The sequence below is a fragment of the Palaemon carinicauda genome, chromosome 28 (genome assembly GCF_036898095.1).
Source record: "Palaemon carinicauda isolate YSFRI2023 chromosome 28, ASM3689809v2, whole genome shotgun sequence".
Classification (NCBI taxonomy): Eukaryota; Metazoa; Arthropoda; class Malacostraca; order Decapoda; family Palaemonidae; genus Palaemon; species Palaemon carinicauda.
In genome coordinates this window covers 9,594,858-9,620,634 of record NC_090752.1, presented here as the reverse complement: position 1 = coordinate 9,620,634, position 25,777 = coordinate 9,594,858, and the positions used below count along the sequence as shown (strand labels likewise).

The window sequence follows — 25,777 nt, the reverse complement described above, 5'->3', positions numbered from 1 at the left end:
TATATATATATATATATATATATATGTGTGTGTGTGTGTGTGTGTATTTATCTTTGTGTATATGTATGTATGTGTAAAATGTTGGTGTAAAGATTATGATTCTCATACTATATCCTTCATGCTGGGTATTTGGGCTGAAGCCAAACCTTGAAGTCAAATGATTTAAGAGGCCTAAATACACCCTGGGACGAATTGTTTTCTTTTACTTATAGAAGACGATATAAAACAAACACTACAACGAAATATCAAAAGACTTTATAGATCATATTACGGCTTCATATTATTCATTAATTTCAAGTTACGTAATTTCCTTGAACATTTACCATAATTAAGATAATACGGTTTGAATATATTCGTTTGTGAAGTGATCATGATTAATAGTAGGTTGGCCAGGACACCAGCCACCCGTTGAGATACTACCGCTAGAGAGTTATGGGATCTTTTGACTGGCCAGACAGTAATACATTGGATCCTTCTCTCTGGATACGGTTCATTTTCCCTTTGCCGACACACTCACACTGAATAGTCTGGCCTATTCTTTACATATTCTCCTCTGTCCTCATACACCAAACAACACAGATTATCAAACAATTCTTCTTCACTCAAGAGGTTATTATTATTATTATTATTATTATTATTATTACTTGCCAAGCTACAACCCAAGTTTGATAAGCAAGATGCTATAAGCCCAGGGGCTCCAACAGGGAAAATAGCCCAGTGAGGAAAGGAAACAAGGAAAAATGAAATTTCTTAAGAACAGTAACCACAATGAAATTCATATTTCCTGTAACTGTTCAGTGGCTACTTTCGTCTTGGTAAGGTAGAAGAGACTCTTTAGCTATGGAAAGCAGCTCTTCTAAAAGGACAGTCCAAAATCAAACCATTGTTCTCTTGTCTTGGGTAGAGCCCCAACCTCTGTACCATGGTCTTCCACTGTCTTTGGTTAGACTTCTCTTGCTTGAGGGTACACTCGAACACACTCTCCTATCTTATTAGCTTCCTCTTGTTTTTTTAAAGTTTTTATAGCTTATATAGGAGATATTTATTGTTGTTACTCTTCGTAAAATATTTTATTTTCCCTTTTTCCTTTCCTCACTGAGCTATTTTCCCAGTTGGAGCCCCTGGGCTTATAGCATCCTGCTTTTCCAACTAGGGTTGTAGCTTAGCAAATAATAATAATAATAATAATAATAATAATAATAATAATAATAATAATAATAATAATAATAACATTGTAACCCTTTGAATAATGTATCCTTTAGTTTTTTTTTCTATTTTACGGACAATATTTTGTAATTTTGGTTTGCACGCGTCAAAACTTTTAAATTGCAGAGAAGTTTTAATGTGAATAACACAAAATTATAATAAAAATAAATTATGATTCGTTAACATTTAATTTTTTTTAGGCTACATCAACTGTATTCCAAATGTGAACAAGGATTTTTATATCGATGTAAAAGTAAAAAAAAAAAAAAGGAAAACATCTTTAAATTAATAATCAGGTTTTAAAGTAATAATAGAAGTATGTTTAAATTTATTTGCCCCTTAATAATCCTTCAAGAAATTTTCAAGGGAGACTATATTTGTCTTGTTCATTACTATTCAACGAAAGTTTTTTTTTTTTTAATAATCAGATTTTAAAGTAATAATAACAGTATGTTTAAATTTATTTCCCCCTAAATAATCCTTCAAGAAATTTTCAAGGAGACTATTTGACTTGTTCATTACTATTCAACGATTTTTTTTTTAATAATCAGATTTTAAAGTAATAATAGCAGTATGTTTAAATTTATTTGCCCCTAAATAATCCTTCAAGAAATTTATAAGGGAGGACCATTTGACTTGTTCATTACTATTCAACGAATGTTCCGTTTTTTTTAATAATCAGATTTTAAAGTAATAATAGCAGTATGTTCAAATTTAATTGCCCCTAAATAATCCTTCAAGAAATTTTCAAGGGAGACTATTTGTCTTGTTCATTACTATTCAACGAATGCTCCGTTTTTTTTTTTTTTTTTTTAAATGCTCCCCTATGTTTATATTTGTCCCCAGTGGCAGTGACAACCCTTGGTATGTGTGTACAGCCACCTCATCCATTCAATTGTCAAATGTCCGTGAGACCGCCACTTTGATTTCTTGCCTCCTTGGTATTGGCTTCACGTCCGTGTGTGTTCCTTGGCAAGATGACATAAAAGTGCGCAGGGGATGTTGTCAGGTGGATGACATTTTATTGAATATATTTTTTTCCTGTATATAGATTTTAAACCACATCATCGTTATGTACCCTTTAGGGTACTTCGTGTGACCAATAATCCATTTAAGCCACACGATTTACATGTTAGATTTAAACGTACGAGCGTACTCTGACGTAAAATGACGTAATATCCCTTGGCCGATGGCAGCGGTGGCCGTCCAGTAGTAGTGGGAAAAAGTATCTAATTGCCAGTGAAGGATTTGCAATGCATTAAAGGGAATTCTAATTTTCATTACTAAGTCTGAAGAAGAATATAAGTTTCACGGTAGAAATTTAAATAACCAGTTACGCAGATATTTCAATATATTTTTTTATGTTGGTACCTCGTTAGGGAAAAAAATTGCTAGCTTGCACGGATCTATTAAAAACGAAACAAAAATAACTGGGAAGTATTATTTATAAAAGGTAATTTCTACATTAAGGTGTTTGCCAATAAAAATTGCCATTTATATATTGAGTTACATAGAATTGCCATGCAAAACAATGGCGTTCACTTTTTAACGTTACGCTAGTTCATGGTAAGGAAATGGTGCAATGTTCTTCGCCCTTAAACGTATCAGGAATTTCCTGGGTGCAGTCTAATAGGAAAGAAAATATTTAATGCTCAATACCATAATGATAAGAAGTTCTTAAGTACAACGTATTCAATCTTAAGGTTGACAATAAAATCTATGGTGGGAACGCCCCCAATTAGATCCGGTACAATGCATGTAGATTTTTATTTTTTATCATGCTTTAATACAAATTCTAACCTGCGTAATCCATTCAGATGTGTTCAATTATATGGTGATGCTATACCAAACAACAACATAAACATTAGTTAAGAATTGATACTTAAATTTAAAAAGTCCTCCCCCCTCCCTCCCCTGTGAATGGACGGTTTTTCAATGTTGGCAATCCTGATATCGAACAACAAACCCTTCCATAACAAACACAGCATACGGAAGGGATTATAGTCCTCATCATGACTCACCTGACCACGGCTCGCTTACTATGCCGCCAATAGTGACTTTCAGTGTTTTTTGTGTGAATTCTAAGTTCGTTGAAAAATGTTAAGGAAAACAAACCGATCTGATGTCGTAAATCTATTCCGAGGTGAGTACCTGGGCTGAGAGCGAGCAGCCCCTCCTGTAGTAGGTAATTTGACACTCGAACCGTAAAGCCAGATCAAATGTTACCCTTGTGACAAGGAGAAACCACCAGGTATCTCCAGTGTGAGCAAAGTTGTGGTGGAAGAAGCTTTTTTTCTATGTAGTTTGGATGTTTTCGTAGATCTATGTTTAGCAGCCGACTTGCCATTATGGCCAGGTCTTGTGTACACTGTCACGCTTAGTAATGTTTGTCAGATGTTTGTAGTAGGAAAATAAGGTGAAAATGCTTTACCTTTACGTGTTATTAACATTAAAATCTATATCTACAGCACAAATTGTTGAAATTTGGGTAATTATATACCGTAGGCCAATATTCCTAGTTAAGGAAAAAAGTGTTCCGGGTGCTTTTATGGATACTGTGAAAAGTTCTGATGAATATTTTGGGGAAATGCATATTGTCAAGTTATAGACATTATAAATTTCTATATGTTAAGACTGTTAAACCACATTTTTAAAGGGAAACAAACACAAGAGCACCACCGAACCAAAGCTTAGTTTCCCACCTAACCTATAGTAGGAGCCTATCCTTTCCTTTGGGATTTATGGCCCTCTCTGTGGACCCCATTTAGACCGCCGCATTGGTTTTACTTTATTGTAGCACGATATTTGTAAATATATCCCTACTAGAACATGAGATTGAACCCCATAACCTAATTCAGCAGTTAGGAATAACTTTTTAACTACTTTTGTAAAACTACCTCAATTTCTGCATTAGCTTTGGTCGCTATGGCAGAAGACTCTGAGAAAAGCTCATTAAATATCTGACAGGTGGTTCTGCCCAAACTTTGATTTCCCATTTTCCGTATTTTTAGTTTTGGTACTGATTTTTAACCACCATCTGTAACTGTGTTTTCTGTCATGTAACTTTCTTTTGACTAATCTCCTACCTCCACAGTTTCTATCCAAGCTTTTTAAGAATATCTTCTCCCCCTACAACATAACACTTTGAAACAGTTCGTTTATTCCTATTTAAGAAAGTGTCCATATTAACGACATTTGAAACAAGTGGCCATTTCACTTTTGTTGAAAATAAGTAAGTGTTGTTGGTGTGGGGTAATATGTAGATAGTTAGGTCATAAAAATAGTCGCCCACTCGGTAACGCATATAGTGCAACGTGTGCGACTTTCCAAAATGGTTTTACCAGTATTTTGAATGGTTTTGATGTCGTTCATCGTTAGAAATATGTATTTTTTAAGTTTTATAGGCCTAGATGGGTTAAACTAGGAGATACATTTGAAAATTCCAGTTTCAGGAGTGAAAATGGACACAGAGTTGAGACTTAGTCTTAGGGTAAGCTAAGGATATGGCAGTAGTACAGTATTCTAGTATTGGTCAGTTTGGAAAATTGGAAATTTTCATTGTCACTAAGATGTATTATTATTATTGTTGATTGGTAAGCTACAACCCTAATTGAAAAAGCAGGTTGCTATAAGGCCAGGGGCTCCAACAAGGAAAATAGTCCAGTGAGGAAAGGAAACTTGGAGAAATAAAATATTTTAAGACCAGTAATATTAAGATAAATATCTCCTATATAAACTATAAAAACTTCTTAGCAAGTTTGACTTGAGTCATTCAAACCTCTCAGAAATATACTTAGACTAAGTTCAACTTTACCTATGCTCTGTTCCAAGATACTATGATGAGATGTTTGAAAAGTAAAGATAGGCATTCTGCTGTATGTAGGTCAGTGTAGGTTATTAGGGTTTTGGCTCTCCCGATGAGTAAGGAAACTGTGTCCCAGAATGAATTAATGGAATTAAGGGATTTCGATGATTACTAGTGGCGGTGCACAAGTAAAGATATGCCATTTAATGCTACAGCGATATTTGATTATGTGTAGTACCAGACTCCACTGACATGTCCAATTTGTTTTCTGTGGCATGCTACAAAATTGGGCTTTGGGAAAGACAAGAAGACCAAGTAGCCATATGATATAGCCATGCATTATCGGTTTACATATCAATACAGTAATATAATTTTTCAATATTAAACTTACCCGATAATCATGTAGCTGTCAACTCCGTTGCCCGACAGAATTCTATGGAGGGATACGCCAGCTATCACAATACTAGAAGGGGGTGTATTTACCAGCGCCACCTGTGGCCAGGTACTCAAGTACTTCTTGTTGACACCTCCTCAATTATTCCTCTGTCGTGCTTCCGGCAAGACGTTCTGGGATACGCTTATGTTCTTGGAGTATTTTCACGACTTTGGTGAAGTATTTCTCTTTGATTTCGGCTGTCGCTTTACTGGAATCTTCTATATTAGCTTAGTTAGCTTTTGGAATTAATTTGATTAATTATGGTGACGAGAGAGTATGAACTCTCGTTCACCTTTCAATGGCCGACCCTTCCCTTAGACGGAAGTGTTGGTGTCTAAGAGAGTATAGACTCTCTTTCTTAATTTTGCTTAACAAAAGTTATAGATTTATTTTATATCTCTCCGCCTCTTATAGGCCTCTTCGATTAACTTCCTTTTATTATAAACTCATTAAAATTAATTTTTATATTTGTTTATATTCGACCTTCCTAATAGTAGGCGGTCTTTTACCGAAGTTAATAAACTTTGAGCCCGTCATTTCGGTTTTACCTGTTAACATATTATGCTATTTCCGCCACAGAGTTTGAAAGATTTTCTTTGACAGTCTCGTACTGTTTTCAAAGTTGAACTAACGTTTTGTTTTGTCTCTGCAGTTGTTGACGTTCAGAACGTTCAACTTGCACTCTATCGTTACGATAGAGAAAGAATGTTCACGGTTTCACGTTGCAGTAAGAGTAACCGTGTCTAGCGTTTTGTTCATTCTTTCTTAACTTAATGGTTTTGATCCTATAAAGGAACTTTTCAGTTTTTTCCTTTAACAATAATATGTTTTAACGATATATATGATTGGGCTCTTCTCTCAGGTTCTAAGTCAAGAGAGAGAGAGAGAGAGAGAGAGATAGAGACGGAGGGAGAAAGAGGATAAACGTTTCATTCAAGCCTGCCAGGCGTACGAGTAACGTCGTTATCGTTTTTGCTCTTCTCCCTAGTCTCTTTAGGGGAAGAAACTAAACGTTTCTAGAGTGATCTAGTGTTTAGTCTCTTTCCAACCACTGAATTATCTTTCATTAGATTTTTCTGTTACATTGTAATTCTGTTTTCGCAATTACTAACTTTGAGAAAGGATAGAATTGCGTATTTCAGGTACAAACCACTTAAAGTTTCGAGTTCAGTGAAATAAGTGCAAACAGAAATCAAAGTGATAAGTGATTAGTGCGTGAGGGTACTTTTGTGCGCGCCAGTCGTCCTCCCAGTCCGGGACCTCTTGCAAGCTCCCAAGCCCAGGGGAGAAGCAATGTCGAAGGGCATAAGGGTTCAGCAGGCCTTGATCGGCGCACAGAAGTATTCTCGGTGGTTGTGGGCGTGTCTTACCGAGACCGTCACTCCCACCCGCAGACGATTGAGCCCTTATTTTGCTCGTCTGCAGAAGAGATTAGGGGAGAAAATAAAGGCAGAGTAACGCTGGTCTCAGGTCTCAAGACCTCTTAAACGTTAAGTCCAGACCTATGCCAGACATACGAAGTTAAAGTTCACAACCCGAATGCAGTCATTGGGTTAGCTCTGACTCTCCTCAGTCATCAGTTGATTACACTCCACCTAAGAGGAGTAAGGTTCTGCCACAACAGATCTCTGCTGTTAAGGCTTTACCTCAGCAGAACTTAGTGTCTGCCGACCCCAAGTTAACTCTACTGCAGTCCATACTGTCACAACTTTCGGTCTCGATGCGTGAGTGTCGGGCTGAGAGTGTTGCGCCTCCGCCTCCGCCTACACTCCCCCCCACCTATGATCGCTCCGCCTGATCACAGTACCACCTGCCAGGCGTACGATGTTGTGAACTCTACTACAGTCCATGCAAGCACAGCTTTCGGACTTGATGCGTGAGTGTCGGGCTGAGAGTGTTGCTCCTCCGCCTCCGCCTACACTCCCTCCACCTACACTCGCTCCGCCTGATCACAGTACCATCTGCCAGGCGTACGATGTTGTGGACTCTACTACAGTCCATGCAAGCACAGCTTTCGGACTTGATGCGTGAGTGTCGGGCTGAGAGTGTTGCTCCTCCGCCTCCGCCTACACTCCCTCCACCTACACTCGCTCCGCCTGATCGCAGTACTGCCAGCAGTTCCACCTGCCAGGCGTACGATGTTGAGCCACGTGCTGAGTTTGCTGTTCCCTGTGGTGTTCAGCCTCCGCCTTCCTTAAGGCAACCTTTACATTGGGATCAGGAGGATTATACCTCTCTTCCTCCGCCTCCACTTGCTGCTCCACCAGTGATGCAACACTCGGTTGAGGTACAACAACCTCTCCCGTCCATGAGTCAGTCTCCTCAGCTCTTGCTGCAGCGAGCTCAACCCTCCACAAGGCAAGCACCACAACACCTTAGCCTTGCGCCTCAGGAGCCTCAGCTTGCGAGACATTTTCCTTGTTCTGCGCAGCCTCTTCCTCATCGCGCTCCGCTCACACCACAGGAACTGGAACTTGCTACTCCGCTTCCGCCAACCGCTCAGCAAGCGCAACCCTTGGGTTCAACCACTCATGCTAGGAGTCAGCCTCCTCCACCCATGCGCCTTCCTTCTGCTTGTCTTTTATTCAGCATTTGCAGACTGAGCCTCAGGTGTTCCCTCATCGGAGTCTTGAAGAGGAAACCACAACTATTGTTGTTCCAGCTCGTTCTGACTCTGCTGTTCAGCATACCTTACCTCCATTTTCATACCATGGTTTAAACCCCATGCAAGCATGCATAAAGCACTCTAGCACTGGTCATGGAATTTCTGAGAAATGTTAAACGCCATGCACACGCTCTGCTTTCCTTACAGCAGGCTCTGCTTACTACATGCTCAGCATTCAGCATGCTCTGCATACAACATGCTCTGCATTCAGCATGCTCTGCATTCAGCATGCTCTGCATACAACATGCTCTACATACAGCATGCTCTGCATACAGCATACTCTGCATACATCATGCTCTGCATACCTTACCGCATGCTTCTCAACACATCTTGGGTTGTTGCCAACTCACTAGACTGTCAAGCAGTTTCATAACGTTGCCTTCTAGTCTGCTGCTTTTGCACCAGTGAACCCTCACTCAGAGAACTTAGCTTTTCTAGGATAAGGTCCCTGTAGATGAGAAAGTTCTTTTCTCCCTCCTTCTGATATTCCCTTGAGGACTCTGTCATTTGGAGGGAGCCTTTAGCTGCATAACCTCTTATGGACTTTTATTTAAGCATAACATGCTTACAGGGAAGGTAATGGTTCCACTTCAGCCGCTAATCCCGTCTGTTACCACACCTGCTCCCATAGACCTTGAGCTGTGTTGCATGACATGCAGTCCAAGCTTAGTCCTTGTTAGAGGATTTTTTTGTTTACGGAGTCAATGTGTCACGGGGAAGACGTTCAACAACCAACAGAAGGGACTTGTTGTGACGCAGTGCGGCAACCTCAGCAACCCGTTAAGGAGTTGTCTGTACGACCCAGACAGTCTAGACAGATTCGGGTTGTCACTGTACTTCCTCGCTTGCCCATGATTGACAGTTTACAGACTGTGCAGCAGTATCATGATCTTGTGTCCGGCTCCGTCAGACGACTGGCTTTTAAGAACTCCCACAAGTCGTCGCTGTCTGGAGATTTTCAAATGGACTATGGATCTGACCAAGGAACTGGGCCTCCTGGTCAATTTTGAGGAGTCTCAGCTCGTTCCATCCCAGACCATTGTCTCCTTGGGTATGGATCTTCAGAGTCGAGCTTTTCGGACTTGTCCGTCGGCCCCAAGGATCTTCCAAGCCCTAGAATGCATCCAGAGCATGCTGAGAAGGAACCGATGCTTAGTCAGGCAGTGGATGAGTCTAACAGGGACACTTTCATCGCTGGCCCTGTTCATCGAGTTAGGGAGACTCCACCTCCGCCCCCTTCAGTATCATCTAGCTGCTCACTGGATAAAGGACATGACGCTAGAGACGGGCTCAGTTCCTGTTTCCGAAGAGATGAGGTCTACTCTAACGTGGTGGAAGAACAGCATTCTTCTCAAGGAAGGTCTACCATTGGCTGTTCAGACCCCCGACCACCGTCTCTTCTCGGACGCATCGGACACGGGCTGGGGTGCGACACTGGACGGACAGGAATGCTCGGGAACATGGAATCAGGAGCAAAGGACACTTCACATCTATTGCAAGGAGTTGTTGGCAGTTCATCTGGCCTTGATAAACTTCAAGTCCCTCCAGCTTAACAAGGTGGTGGAGGTGAACTCCGACTACACCACAGCCTTGGCTTACATCTCCAAGCAGGGAGGGACTCATTCGAGGAAGTTGTTCGAGATCGCAAGGGACCTCCTCATTTGGTCTAAAGATCGAAAGCTCACGCTGGTAACGAGGCTCATTCAGGGCGATATGAATGTCATGGCAGATCACCTCAGCCGGAAGGGTCAGGTCTTCCCCACAGAGTGGACCCTTCACAAGAATGTTTGCAGCAGACTTTGGGCCCTGTGGGGTCAGCCAACCATAGATCTATTCGCTACCTCGATGACCAAGAGGCTCCTCTTGTATTGTTCTCCGATTCCAGACCCAGCAGCAGTTCGCGTGGATGCCTTTCTGCTGGATTGGTCCCATCTCAACCTGTATGCATTCCCGCCGTTCAAGATTGTCAACAGGGTACTTCAGAAGTTCGCCTCTCACAAAGGGACACGGCTGACGTTGGTTGCTCCCCTCTGGCCCGCGAGAGAATGGTTCACCGAGGTACTGCAATGGCTGGTCGACGTTCCCAGGACTCTTCCTCCTAGAGTGGACCTTCTGCGTCAACCTCACGTAAAGAAGGTACACCCAAACCTCCACGCTCTTCGTCTGACTGCCTTCAGACTATCGAAAGACTCTCAAGAGCTAGAGGCTTTTCGAAGGAGGCAGCCAGAGCGATTGCCAGAGCAAGGACGACATCCACTCTCAGAGTCTATCAGTCTTAATGGGAAGTCTTCCGAAGCTGGTGCAAGGCCAATGCAGTTTCCTCAACCAGTACCACTGTAACCCAGATTGCTGACTTCCTGTTACATCTAAGGAACGTAAGATCCCTATCAGCTCCTACGATCAAGGGTTACAGAAGTATGTTGGCAGCGGTTTTCCGCCACAGAGGCTTGGATCTTTCCTCCAACAAAGATCTACAGGACCTCCTTAGGTCTTTTGAGACCTCAAAGGAACGTCGGTTGTCCACTCCAGGCTGGAATCTAGACGTGGTCCTAAGGTTCCTAATGTCATCAGGATTTGAACCGCTCCAATCAGCCTCTTTTAAGGACCTCACATTAAAAACTCTTTTCCTCGTGTGCTTAGCAACAGGTAAAAGAGTAAGTGAGATCCACGCCTTCAGCAGGAACATAGGTTTCACATCTGAAACGGCTACATGTTCCTTGCAGCTCGGTTTTTTGGCTAAAAACGAGCTTCCTTCCCGTCCTTGGCCTAAGTCGTTCGAGATCCCAAGCCTGTCCAACATGGTGGGGAACGAACTGGAGAGAGTACTTTGCCCAGTTAGAGCTCTTAAGTACTATCTAAGAAGGTCAAAACCATTACGAGGACAATCAGAAGCCTTATGGTGTGCTATCAAGAAGCCTTCTCTACCAATGTCTAAGAACTCAGTTTCTTACTACATCAGGCTTCTGATTAGAGAAGCAAATTCTCATCTGAAGGAAGAAGACCTTGCTTTGCTGAAGGTAAGGACACATGAAGTGAGAACTGTGGCTACTTCAGTGGCCTTCAAACAGAACCGTTCTCTGCAGAGTGTTATGGATGCAACCTATTGGAGAAACAAGTCAGTGTTCGCATCATTCTATCTCAAAGATGTCCAGTCTCTTTACGAGTACTGCTACACCCTGGGTCCATTCGTAGCAACGAATGCAGTAGTAGGCGAGGGCTCAGCCACTACATTCCCATAATCCCATAACTTTTTAACCTTTCTCTTGAATACTTTTTATGGGTTGTACGGTCGGCCAAGAAGCCTTCCACATCCTTGTTGATTTGGCGGGTGGTCAATTCTTTCTTGAGAAGCGCCAAGGTTAAAGGTTGTGATGAGGTCCTTTAGTATGGGTTGCAGCCCTGTATACTTTAGCACCTTTGAGTTGATTCAGCCTCCCAAGAGGAACGCTGCGCTCAGTAAGGAAGACGATCTTATTAAAGGCAGAGTAACGGTTCAAGTCGACTTCCTTACCAGGTACTTATTATTTCATTGTTATTGTGGATAACTGATTATATGAAATACGGGATACTTAGCTATCCTTTAGTCTTGTACACTGGTTTTTCACCCACCCCCCTGGGTGTGAATCAGCTACATGATTATCGGGTAAGTTTAATATTGAAAAATGTTATTTTTATTAATAAAATAAATTTTTGAATATACTTACCCGATAATCATGATTTAATCGACCCTCCCTTCCTCCCCATAGAGAACCAGTGGACCGAGGAATAATTGAGGAGGTGTCAACAAGAAGTACTTGAGTACCTGGCCACAGGTGGCGCTGGTAAATACACCCCCTTCTAGTATTGTGATAGCTGGCGTATCCCTCCATAGAATTCTGTCGGGCAACGGAGTTGACAGCTACATGATTATCGGGTAAGTATATTCAAAAATTTATTTTATTAATAAAAATAACATTTTTGGTACTTCATGATTAGGGAAATTCTGTTAATCAAAAGTGCACTATTCTGGTTGTACATATGAAATGTATGATTTGTGTTTAAGTAAAGATATATCATCCTTACTGTACCTATATTGGAATTATCGATGGTTTAATCAAGGTTTTCAAAGTGATACACCACTCAATCTAGTTAGTTACACTGCAGTTAGGTTACGTTAGGTTAAGATGCATTCTTTTAGTGTATGACACGTGTTTTTGTCACCCTAATCAAAAGCCAAACATTGTGTAACCAGTTAGTTAGGCTGTGCTTAGTTCCTGGTTTTATACTATAAGCTAATCAAGTTGGCCAGAACTTAGATGGCAGAATTTGACTTTGAACTCATTTCTAGCTAACATCCAAGTATATGTTGGGTATTTGTCTTTCTACTTACATTAATAGGATTTTTGTAGCAGTCCTGAAGTCAAATTAAGGAAGTAAACATGTGTTGTACATGAAATTCTAATGAATAGGACAGTGTTTGTAAAAGAGAAGGCAAGATATAAAAAGAGCCTGCAGTTAAATGTAAATATGACTACCGGTAAAACGTATCTTGTCAGTGTCATTGTATAATGTTCAAACTTTTTCCAAAAATAAATTAAGAAAAAATAGATTTATTGTCAATTTTTAAACTGATAATTTTAGAGGTTTTACCACCCGCAGTTAATTGAGGTTAATGTTAAGAGTGGTGAATTGTCAAATAACTCTTATCCTTGTCAAGGCAGAGGTTTGTGAAACACTGTTGAAAAAGTACTGATGAAGGAGCCAGATGCTGTACTATTGTGATCGTTAAATGGGGTTGGGAGACATTTTCATAAATTTACGTTTGGATTTATTGTATAAGGCAGTGTTATTGTGCCTTCTTTCAACACTTCAACCAGTATGGGGAAGAAGAGGAGTCAGAGGATGTAGACGTAGAGAATTTACGCTTCTATACTCGACTTTGACCCTATTTCTCTCCCGTTCCTTATCATTAAAATCAGAATTGCTTGGTTTTACCCAAGGTGGGCAACAGTATCCTCTGTAATACTAATGCATCCTGGAATTGCAACAAATTTATAGAACTGGAGGAAGGAAGATCACATGGAGAAATAGAATCAAAACTCTTGAATTCCCCTTCAATGATCACAGGCCTGATGTGGTGTGGTTGCATATGGATAGCTATTCCACATATGATAGACAAAAACTCTGAAAGAGAATTAAAAATAGATGGCAAATAAAAATAATGAAAATGGGTTCTAAACCAATAACAGTAGTTGTTACCCATGATTAGGCTGGTGGTCAGTAACTAGGATTAGGTAGTATAGCATGCAGGGCTGACATGTAGCATAGGAATTATTTAAGGATAAAGACTAACACTCACCGCATAACATAACATATTATGTAACTTGATATACGGTATTGTAGATGATGGCAGAAGTGCAAAAGCTAAAGAATAGATATGCTTTCTGCTATGCATTTTAACTAAGCTATAAAGTTTTAGAAAACAAATGCTATACAATGTCTTTCAGTTCTATAAGCAAAGAAAATCACACTGTAACAGTCCTCATAATTTATACTGTACTGTAAATTAGAATAATTTTTATACAGTACAGTTTTAAGAATTTTTTATATTTTAATCAAGACAATAGTCTCAAAACTATAGGATTTTTGTTTTTTAATAACATACATTAGAGGAGAGGAACATATGTTATGAAATAGGTCTCTCAAAGCTCATGTGAAAAATGACTGTGACATACATAGTGTAATCTTGTCTCACAGATAACAACACATGAATTATGAATAAGTTTTTTATAAAGTATATGTGGTGCCGGTTTAGTATGTGGCCTACGAAATTCTATCTGTTTTAGTATGTGGCCTAACCTAACCCAACCTTACCTTACCTTACCTTACCTAACAAGCCAGGTAGGCCACATACTAAACCAGAATAAAAAAGGTAGGCCACATACTAAACCGGCACCGTATATGTAATACTATAGGTATTGTATACAGTACTGTGTTGTGTTAATTGCTGTTATGATCCCAAATCCTTTTTTGTTTTTATTATAAGTCATTTATATAGGAACAAAGTTGTGGCTTAGAGATCATCCTTGTAGTTGATAGGGTGACTGGAGGGCTACTTCCCATGATTTTTAAATCTAAGTATTGTGCTGTATATCAAAACAGATCTGTTTAATATCTGTGAAAGTACACATTGGGCTTTAGTTGACTTGAACAAATCATTGGGTAGCCATACTGTACTTGTAGAAAATGTTTGCTAATCTATTTGTGAACTACCTTTAGTGGGGACTTGAGTCTAGGCCTGCCCACGCCAGTCAAACTTAAAGTAAAAATTTTTAACTAGCCTAGAATGCTAGGGAACATATTGTCTTTAACAGTTTGGTGTGACGAATTAGCATTTGCTGATTGATGCATTAATTCAGCATATGGAAGTGTTGCAGCTGTTTACAGTATATACTGTATCTGTTTGAGTGGTTCATTCTTATCAAAACTTATTAGTATATACAAACAATAACAAAAAATACATTGAGCTAACCCTTTCAATCCCAAACCAGTGCAAATCGATTTAAAATACAATCACCAGGACAAAAACTCCTACAGTAGTTTCAAGAATAAAAAATTGTTGTATACATGAACAAATTTTCTTTATAATATTTAGTTTTACATATTTTGTTAAGATTATTTATTCACAAATGAGGAAAAAGGAAATTTTCAATATTAAACTTACCCGATGATCATATAGCTGCAACTCTGTTGCTCGACAGAAAAAACCTACGGGCGGAATACGCCAGCGATCGCTATACAGGTGGGGGTGTACATCAACAGCGCCATCTGTCAAAGGTACTCAAGTACTCGATGTCAACAAAGAACCAATTTTTCCTCTGTCGTGCCAATGGCAGGACCTACTAAATACGCCGTCCCTAACTGGATTTGTTTTCACAACGATTTGGTGAAGTACACTATTCCAGTTTTGAGCTTTCGCTATGCAGGGGTTTTATCTTCATTTCAAAACTTGAATTCGTTTTCGATAGATTTAATTATGGTGACGAAGAGAGTATGGACTCTCTTTCACTTTTAAATGGCCGACCCTTCCCTTAGACGGAAGTGTGTTTAGGTTTTTGGTAATTTTGCTTAACACGTTATAGATCCATTTATTTATATCTCTCCGCCTTTTTAGGCCTCTTCGGTTAACTTTCCAATTATTATAAACTTATAAAAATAAATTTTTATGTTTGTTTATATGCGACCTTTCCTAATAGTAGGCGGTCCTAACTTGGAACCGAAGTTAATTTACATTGAGCCCGTTTTATCGTATTTAACCTTTAAAGAATTTAATACTTTTTTAATGTTTTATGGAAGAATTTCTTTGATAGTCTCGTACTGTTTTCAAAGATGAACTAACGTTTAGTTTTTAGTCTCCGCAGTTGTTAACGTTCAGAACGTTCAACTTGCGCTCTATCGTTACGATAGAGAGAGAGTGTTTCACGGTTTCACTTTGCAGTAAGAGTAAACCGATTCTAGCGTTTCGTTCATTCTTTCTTAGCTTAAAGAGTTTAAATTCTAAATAAAGGAACTTTTTATTTGGGAAACCTTTCAGTTTTTTCCTTTAGCAAATAACATGTTTTAACGATATATAATTGGGCTCTTCTCTCAGGTGCTAATTCAAGAGAGAAGAGAGAGAGAGATAGAGACGGAGGGAGAGAGAGGAGAATAAACGTTTCGTTCAAGTGGGTAACGTTGTTCTCGTTTTTTACTCTTCTCCCTAGTCGCTGTAGGGGAAGAAGGTAAAACGTTTCTAGGGTTTTATTCTTGTTCCCAGGCTTTATGCGGTGAGAGATTGTAAACGTAGTTTATTTGGTCTAGTGTTTAGTCTCTTTTCCAGCCACTGAATTCTTTATCTTTATTTATGTTTTTCTGTTGCATTGTAAAACTGTTTTCGCAATGACTACCTTTTAATGAAGGATAGGATTGCGTGTTTCAGGTAGAAATCAGTTAAAGTTTCGATTTCAGTGAAATAAGTGCAAACAGAAAATCAAAAGTGATAAAGTGATATGCGCAAAGTGTTACAGTGTTGCGTCCGAGGGTTCGTCTGTTCGTGCCAGTTGTTCACCTAGTCCGGGACCTCTTACAAGCTCCCAAGCCCAGGGGAGAAGTAATGTCGAACGACTTATGGGTTCCACAGGCCTTGATCGACGAACAGACGTTTTTCCCTCCGTGGTTTCGGGCGTATCTACACACGTTTGCCGACGTGATCGCCCCACCCACACAAAGACGAGAGAGCCCATTTATTCCTCGTCTGCGGAAGAGGTTTCTCGTAAGAAACCATGGACCAAATCTTGCAGCTTTTAAGTGCAAGTCGGTCCCTTCCGCGCAAGTCCAACGGCCTAGGTGTAGCCACTGGGTCAGTTCGGACTTGCTGCAGTCATCCGACGACTGCACACCTCCCAAGAGAGGCAAGGTGGTACCGCAACAGGCAGTAACTCCGTCTGTTGCCGCACCAGCTGTTTTAGACCCTCAGTCACGACGGACAGTAGCTCCGTCTGTTGCCGTTTTTTGTAGACCCTAAGTGGTCTTTACTGCAGTCTATGCAGACTCAGTTAGCTGCGGTTATGCAGGAGTTTCGTGCGGAGAAGGTTGACACTGCTCTCGTTAGCCTACAACCTGCCACTGTTGTGCACCCAGCTCACGCTGAGGCTGCCTGCTCCCACACTCCGGCTGCGGAGAGCTCCTCCTCCGATGCGCAATCGTCCCTGCCAGACACATGTTAACGTTAGCCGACGTGCGGCTCCCTCCGTTAACATGCGTGAGCTACCGCATCAGCAGTGGGAGGGTGGAGTCAAGCTGCCGTGTTTTGACGCGATGCGTTAGTTTCCGCAACCCACGGCAGTCCCCACCACGCACCACCACTCCGCTTTGGTTGTTGTCTGCTCCCACACTCCGACTGCGGAGAAGGTTGACGATGCACCCGTTTGCCTACAACCTGCCACGGTTGTGCGCCCAGCATGGCTGCCTGCTCCCACACTCTTGTTGTGAGAGCTCCTCCACCCATGCGCAGTCGACCCTGCCAGACGCATGCTGACTCCCTCAGACACACGGAGCACTCCGTTGCCGTGCGTGAGCTACCTCAAGCTGCCGTGTTTTGACACGGTGTGTCAGCCTCCGCAACCAACTGTGGTTACCGCCACTCACCCTCAGCAGACTAGTCAGTCAGGAGTTGAGGCTTCCCCACACAGCTTTGGTTGTTGCCAGCTCACAGACTGTCAAGCAGTTACATAACGTTGCCTTCTGGTCTGCTACTTATGCACCAGTGCTGTATGTCCTCACGCACCTGTTGTGGTTGACTGTTCAGTTTTTGACAGTTCACAGACTGTCAAGCAGTTACATAACGTTGCCTTCTGGTCTGCTACTAATGCACCAGTGCTGTATGTCCTCACGCACCTGTTGTGGTTGACAGTTCAGTTTTTGACAGTTCACAGACTGTCGAGCAGTTACATAACGTTGCCTTCTGGTCTGCTGCTTTTGCACCAGTGAGACCCTCACTGAGATAACCTAGCTTTTCTCGGACATGGTTCCTGTAGATGAGAAAGTGCTGTTCTCCCTCCTTCTGATATTCCTTTGAGGACTCTGTCATTTGGAGAGGAGCCTTAAGCTGCCTAACCTCCTATGGACTTTAATTAAAGCATAACAAGGCTTCCAGGGATGGTAAATGGTTCCGCTTCAGTCGCTAACCCCGTCTGTTGCCACACCTGCTCCCATAGACCCTAATGGGCTTTGTTGCAAGACATGCAGTCCAAGCTTGTGTCCTTGTTAGAGGATTTTTTACGGAGAAGAACCTTCTAGCCAACAACCTTCCTACCGGTTGGTTGTTCGCCCTGTTGACGCTGAGGTATCCTACTCACGTCCGCCAGTTGAGATGGTTCCTCCACCGGTGCGACCCAGTGTGGGTTGCCAGTCGCACGTTGACGTTAAGCGACTCTCGGAGGTGGTTGTGGACGTTCAGTGTGTCACTAGGAAGACGTTCAACAACCAGCAGAGATAACTACTTGTGACGCAGTGCGGCAACCTCAGCAACCCTATAGGGGGTTGACTTCACAACCCAGACAGTCTACACAGTTTCGGGTTGACGTTGTACTTCCTCACGTCTCCATGGTTGCCAGTTCACAGACTGTGCAGCAGTACCATGATCTTGTGTCAGGCTCCGTCACGCATCCACCAGTGCGACCGGATTCAGCGAGTCAGACGTTGCCCACTCCGTTGCAGTTTCCTCATCAGTTTCGGATGAGGAACCCTCTGATGAGGACATTGCTGAACAAGACGATCAACCCCCAGCCCTGCTATCCATCCAGAAGATGCTGAAGAAGGAACACTGCCCTGTCAGGCTGTGGATGAGTCTGGTTAGGACACTGTCATCCGTGGTTCAATTTGTGTCACTTGGAAGACTACACCTCCGTCCTCTTCTGTATCATGGTGAAAGGACTTTATCAACCTTTGAAAGGGTCTTCCCCTGACTGTTCAGACTCCCAACCACGTTCTCTTCTCAGATGCATCGGACGTAGGCTGGGGTGCGACATTAGGCGGTAGGGAATGCTCGGGATTATGGAACTCGAGTCAAAGGACAATGCATTTCAACTGCAAGAAGCTTCTGGCAGTACGTCTGACCTGGAAAAGCTTCAGGTCTCTCCTTCAAGGCAAAGTGGTGGAGGTGAACACGGTCAACACCCTGCTTTGACGTACATCTCCAAGCAAGGAGGGACCTACTCTCTGACATGGTACGAGTTCGCAAGAGACCTCCTCTCCTGTTCAACAGGTCTAGACTTTTCACTAGTAACGAGGTTCATCCAAGGCAACTTGAATGTCATAGCAGATTGTCTCAGTAGGAAGGGACAAATAATTTCAACATATTGGACCCTCCACAAGGATGTATGCAAGAGACTTTGGGCCACCTGGGGCCAGCCAACCATAGATCTCTTCGCAACCTCGATGACCTAGAGGCTCCTAATACTTTGCTCACCTATCCCGGACCCAGCAGTAGTTCATATAGATGCCTTTCTACTAGATTGGTCACATCTAGATCTATATGCATTCCCTCCGTTCTAGATTGTCAACAAGGTACTGCAGAAGTTCGCCTCTCACGAAGGGACAAAGTTGACGCTAGTTGCTTCCCTCTGGCCCGCGAGAGAATAACTCACCGAGGTACTTCGATGGCTAGTAAACGTTCCCAGAACACTTTCCCTAAGGGTGGACCTGCTACGTCTGCCACGCGTAAAGAAGGTACTCCAAGGCCTCCACGCTCTTCGTCTGACTGCCTTCAGAATATCGAAAGACTCTCGAGAACTAGAGATTTTTCGAAGGAGGCAACCAGAGCGATTGCTAGAGCAAGGAGAACATCCACCCTTAGAGTCTACCAATCGAAGTGGGAAATCTTCCGAAACTGGTGCAAGTCAGTATCCTTATCCTCGACCAGTACCTCTGTAACTCAAATAGCTGACTTCCTCTTATATCTGAGGAAAGAACGATCTCTTTCAGCTCCCACTATCAAGGGTTACAGAAGCATGTTGGCATCAGTCTTCCGTCACAGAGGCTTAGATCTTTCCAACAATAAAGATCTACAGGACCTCCTTAAGTCTTTGAGACCACGAAGGAGCGTCGTTTGGTTACACCTGGTTGGAATTTAGACGTGGTTCTAAGATTCCTTATGTCAGACAGGTTCGAACCACTTCATTCAGCCTCCCTGAAAGATCTCACCTTTAAGACTCTTTTCCTGATATGCTTAACCACAGCTAAAAGAGTCAGTGAGATTCATGCCTTCAGCAGGAACATCGGTTTCTCATCCGAAACGGCTACATGTTCTACAACTTGGTTTTCTAGCCAAACACGAGCTGCCTTCTCGGCCTTGACCAATATCGTTCGATATTCCAAACTTATCGTATGGTTGGAAATGAACTAGAAAGAGTATTATGTCCTGTAAGAGCTCTTAAGTTCTATTTTAAAAACCTTTACGAGGCCCGTCTGAAGCTTTATGGTGTTCAGTTAAGAATCCATCTTTGCCTATGTCAGAGAATTCTTTATCCTATTTTATCAGACTGTTAATACGAGAAGCTCATTCCCTTCTGAATGAGGAAGACCAAGCTTGGCTGAAGGTAAGGACACACGAAGTTAGAGCTGTCACAACTTCCGTGGCCTTTGAACAAAATAGATCTCTGCAAAGTATATTCGACGCAACCTATTGGAAAAGCAAATCAGTGTTCGCGTCTTTTATCTTAAGAATGTCCAGTCTCTTTACGAGAACTGCTACACTCTGGGACCATTCGTAGCAACGAGTGCAGTAGTGGTGGGGGCTCCACCACTACAATTCCCTAATTCCAGAACCTTTTTAATCTTTCTCTTGAAATATTTTTGGGTTGTCCGGAAGGCTAAGAAGCCTTTCGCATCCTACTTGATTTGGCGGGTGGTCAAAATAATTTCTTGAGAAGCGCCTAGATTAGAGGTTTTGATGAGGACCTTTAGTATGGGTTGCAACCCTTCATACTTCAGCTCCTAGGAGTCGCTCAGCATCCTATGAGGATCGCGAGGCTCAGTAAGGAAGACGTACTTAAAAAGGCAGAGTAATTGTACAAGTCGTCTTCCTTACCAGGTACTTATTTATTTTATGCTTGTTATTTTGAATAACTGCTAAAATGAAATACGGAATACTTAGCTCATAATAATGTCAACATGTAATGCTGGTCTCTACCCACCCCCCTGGGTGTGAATCAGCTATATGATCATCGGGTAAGTTTAATATTGAAAAATGTTATTTTCCTTAGTAAAATAAATTTTTGAATATACTTACCCGATGATCATAAATTAAAGGACCCACCCTTCCTCCCCAATAGAGACCCAGTGGACAGAGGAGAAAATTGGTTCTTTGTTGACATCGAGTACTTGAGTACCTTTGACAGATGGCGCTGTTGATGTACACCCCCACCTGTATAGCGATCGCTGGCGTATTCCGCCCGTAGGTTTTTTCTGTCGAGCAACAGAGTTGCAGCTATATGATCATCGGGTAAGTATATTCAAAAATTTATTTTACTAAGGAAAATAACATTTTATGGACGTTATTGAAATTAAATACTTCCAAGTGAGGCCCAACGAGTAAAAATTTAGAATATTTCTTATGATATTCAAAGTGTTAAGGAGCTTCTTGATGAATTATGTAGTTACTGGTTTCAGAATGCAATTTAACTTGTGCCCTACCTAACCTTGTGTTTACCTTCTTGACTTGTCTAAAGAGTGGAAATGGTTGTTTTAGGAATACAGCCAAACCTAACCAAGGGTAAGGGTATCAACGTGTATCGGATTGGGAGACCTCCCTGTAGCCCTTAATCCTTTGATTATTATTTTAGTTCTCAGTTGTCTTAATTGTTGGTAATGTATCCCTATAGCGTATAAAAAGTTTTTTGTCCACATTTTACGTTTATTTTGGCCTAGGTATTTTAATTTACAGTATTTGTATAAGTTTGTCTTTACACAGTCATATGTTATAAAATATAAAGTAGCTGTTGTAAACCTTTACTTCAGTATTGTGCTATTAGTCTTTGTGTGATTATATTTTAGTGTTTTTAAATATTAAACTTAGCCGGTGAATATATAATAGCTGACGTCTCCGACGGCTCGACAGATTCCAAAAACTCGCAAGCGATCGCCATGAAGGTTGCGGGTGTGCCCACCAGCGCCGACTATCGGCCAGATACCGCATATACTTGTGAACAGCTCCAGTTCTTCTCTATCGGTCTTGTCGACAAGTTGGTTCCACTCGCTTTATGACCTCGAGTTTTCTACCGAATTGGTGAAGTACTTGGTTTTGGTTTTATTGCTTTCGCCGTGTTGGATTATTCAATACTATCTTCAAAAGAAATGCTTTTGAAAGGAGAGGATAAGTGTTTTGCCCTTGCTTTTTTTTTTTTTTAATTTTATATCTGGTTTTTCCTTTGACTAAAGATGGCCGACCCTTCCCTCAGTGTACGGAAGTGTGTTTAAGGCTTTTAGTAATTATTTTATCACGTTATAAATTATTGTTGATATTTATAGATTTTCCTCTATATATTTTATATCTCACCCGCCTTTATTAGGCCTCTTCGATTAGCTAGCTTTCCATTTATACTAAACATCAAGATAAATTTTATGTTTTGTTTATATGCGGCCGTTACCTATTCTTTGTAGGCGGTCCTAACTTGGAAAACGAAGTTAAACAACGTTGAGCCCATTCAACTTTTATTTTGTTAAGTTTAAATCAATTGCTCTATAAGAGTTATGAAATGAATATTTTTTAGAAAATATTTTAAGAAATATATTCTTTGAATAGTCTTCGTGCTGTTTTTTTGTTTTTTTTTTTTTCAAAGATGAACTAACGTTTGGTTTGTTTATGCTACGCAGTTTGCGCTCTATCGTTACGATAGAGAAAGAGAGATCACGGTTTCACTTTGCAGAAAGAGTAAATCGATTTTGACGTTTCGTTCATTCTTCTTTCAAACTGAAGTGTTTTAGATACTAATTTAAAGGAACTTGTTAATTTTCAATTTCTTAGTCCTTTCAGTTTTTTCCTTTGGTCAAATAACCTGTTTATTGACGAAGGGTGAGTGGGCAATTCTCTTGTGTGTGACGAGAGAGAGAGAGAGAGACGGAGAGAGGGAGAGAAAGAGAGAACGATCCGATCTTTATTCTCGTCCCAAGTCGCTGTACAAGGAGTTTGGGAGCGAGTAACGTTGTTCTCGATTCAGTTCTTTACTCTCGTCCCAAGGCACTGTACGGTGAGAGATTGAAAACGTAGTCTTTAGTGAACTAGTGTTTAGTCTCCTCCCCAGTCACTGATCCTTTTTAACTTTATATATTTCCGTTTTATTCGATATATATGTTTACTGATTTTTGCATGTGTGTTTCATTTTGTACTAATGTGCTTACATTATACGACTCATTTCGCAATTATAACCTTTTGATGTAAGGGAGAATTGCGTGCTTCAGGTAGAAATCAGTTTTATTCATGCCTAATGTGAAATTATTGAAAAATACGATATCAGTGAAGTAAGTGCAAAAAACAATGTTCTGTGTTGCGGAGGATTCGTTTGTTCGTGCTTGTCACTCCCCTAGTCCGAGACCTCTTTCAGGGTCCCCTGCACCAGGGAGAAGTAATGTCGTAGGACTTAAGGGGACGAGAGGCTTTAACCAACGTACAGACGTTTCTCGTCAAGATCGCCCTTACCATAAGACGGGTGAGACTGTGTTCTCCTCGTCATCCGAAGACTTTTCGCAAAAGAAACCTTGGCGCAAGGTTTCTAGACCCTTGAAGCGAAAGTCAGTCCCTTCAGGACAGGTCCAGCGTCCTGGCTGTGGCCATTGGGACAGCTCTGACCCTTTGCAGTCGTCGGAAGACTGTTTCGCCTATTAAACGCAAGCGTAACACGGGGTCTGAGGGTCGCGGTAAAGGCAATGTTTTGCCAACACAGACGTTACCGTCGTCTCGGCCCGTTCCGACTCCCGTTGATCCTAAATGGGTTGTCCTGCAGGACATGCAGACTAAGCTTGCCTCCCTTATGGAGAAGTATGACGTTAGTGCTGACGTTTCTTGTACTTTGAAACGTAATGTCAGTAGTTTTTCACGTCGGTCACGTGACATGGATCCTCCCTCGCTGCAGTCTCGTGTTGACTTTAAGCCGCTGCCGCAGTCTCGTGTTGACGTTCAGCCGCTGCCGCAGTCTCGTGTTGACGTTCAGCCGCTGCCGCCGCAGCCCCGACCGGACGTTCGCCGACCGGCTCAGTTGCCTCGACTTGACGTTGAGCGTCAATCACCGCAGTCGAAGGTTGTTTTGCCTGCTCAGTCTATGCAGTCAAGGCAGTTCCGACGTGACGTCGAGCGTCAATCAACTTCAGTTGTTGTTGTTGGTCAGTCACAAGGATTTCAGTCCTTTCAGCAGCGGCGGGACGTCGCTTCCTCTACTGCTACTGCTGCTCCTTTGCTTGTTGACATTGCCTGTCAAGCGTTGCCGCCGCGGCAGGTCTCTCCTTTTCATGAGACTCGGCAATTGTCGGACGAGGTTCCTTCAGTTGAGGAAGTTGCTGATCCTCCTCCTACTGATATTCCTTTGGGGACTTTGTCAGACGGAGAGGAGCCTAAAGCTGCTCAGCCCTCTATGGACTTTAAAAAAAAAAAATCATGCTGATTTTTAAGGATCTTTGTCCGGACCATTTTGTAACTGCTGCTCCTCGTTCGCCTTCGTCAGAGTTTACGCTAGGCCTAGCTACTTCGAAGCCGTCCTTTACTAAGCTAGTGCCCTCTCGCTCTTCTAAGAGAGCTTTACGTTGGCTAGGCGACTGGTTGATCACCAGGAGGAGTTTGGGGGAGACAGCCTTTGCTTTCCCTCCTTTTAAACTGGCTTATAGAGCGAGCGTCTGGTATGACACGGGAGAAGTTCTCGGCTTGGGAGTTCCTGCCTCTGCCCAGGGAGACTTCTCAAGCCTCATAGACTCTCCCCGTCGCCTGGCCATGAGACGCTCCAAGATTTTATGGTCGGCTTCAGAGCTAGACCATCTCCTGTTAGGAGTTTTTCGAGCGTTTGAAGTTTTTATTTGTTGGATTGGTCCCTGGGAGCCTTAAGTAAGAAGGTCTCTCCAGCTGTCAATGTATTGCTGTACAATTATGTCATGCATGAACAAGGCTATCAGGGATGGCTCCAATGATCTGACAGCCACGTTCTCTGCAGGAACAAGGCTATCAGGGATGGCTCCAATGATCTGGTAGCCACGTTCACTGCAGGAGTACTTAAGATGTAAGTGCGCTCAATGTGTTCATTGTCGAGACAAACTTCACGATGAAGATTACCAAATCTGTCTTGGCAGCAGTAAGGGAAGGCGACTGGATGGTCTCTCTCGACCTTCAGGATGCATACTTCCACATCCCGATTCATCCAAACTTTCAACAACATCTGAGGTTTGTGGACGGGAAAGTAATGTACCAATGTCGAGCACTGTACTTCGGCCTCTTTTCTGCTCCTCTTGTTTTTACAAGGCCCTTGCGAAATGTAGCAAGCTTTCTACATTTTTTGAGGATTCAGAGCCTCCCTTTATTTTGACGACTGGCTAATCAGGGCGTCGTCATTATATCGCTGTCTGGAGAGCCTCTAATGGACATTAGACCTAACCAAGGAGCTAGGTCTCATAGTGAACGTAGAGAAGTCGTAACTTACAGTACCCCATCCCAGACTATTCTTTATTTGGGAATGGAGATACAGTGTCTGATTTTTCGGGCCTTTTTCGTCTCCCACAAGAATGGAACAAGCTCTGTTAAAAGTCCTTCTCTTGCAAGAGAAAAACAGTTGCTCTGTAAGAGTTTGAACTAGCCTCGTGGGAACTCTTTCATCGCTGGAGTAGTTTATCTCTCTGGGGAGACTCAACCTATGCCCTCTCCAATTTCACCTAAACCATTGGAACAAGGAGAAGGGCTTAGAGAGTATCTCTTTCCCAATCTCCAACTCAGTCTAGACATGTCTGACTTGGTGGGACAGCAACATCAGACTTCGAGAAGGTCTTTCACTTGCGATCAAGAACCCAAACCATGTGTTGTATTCAGATGCATCGGATTTGGGTTAGGGAGCTCCACTGGACAGTCTGGAATGCTCGGGTCTTTGATCCACGGATCAGAAGGAACTCCATTTAA

At 42.1% G+C, this 25,777-nt stretch overlaps 1 protein-coding gene across 2 annotated transcripts in view; it reads left to right on the top strand.

Moving 5' to 3' along the window:
• ATP8A (ATPase phospholipid transporting 8A1) overlaps window positions 1-25,777 on the top strand; it is a 355,359-nt gene that overhangs the window by 51,489 nt on the left and 278,093 nt on the right. The window contains exon 1 of one of the 2 annotated variants that reach the window (XM_068351773.1): window positions 3,195-3,349. The exons of the other annotated variant lie outside the window; for it this stretch is intronic. The gene's annotated coding sequence lies outside the window, so the exon portion shown is untranslated. Of the gene's footprint in view, window positions 1-3,194; window positions 3,350-25,777 lie in introns of those variants that run through there. 2 annotated transcript variants of the gene reach the window in all.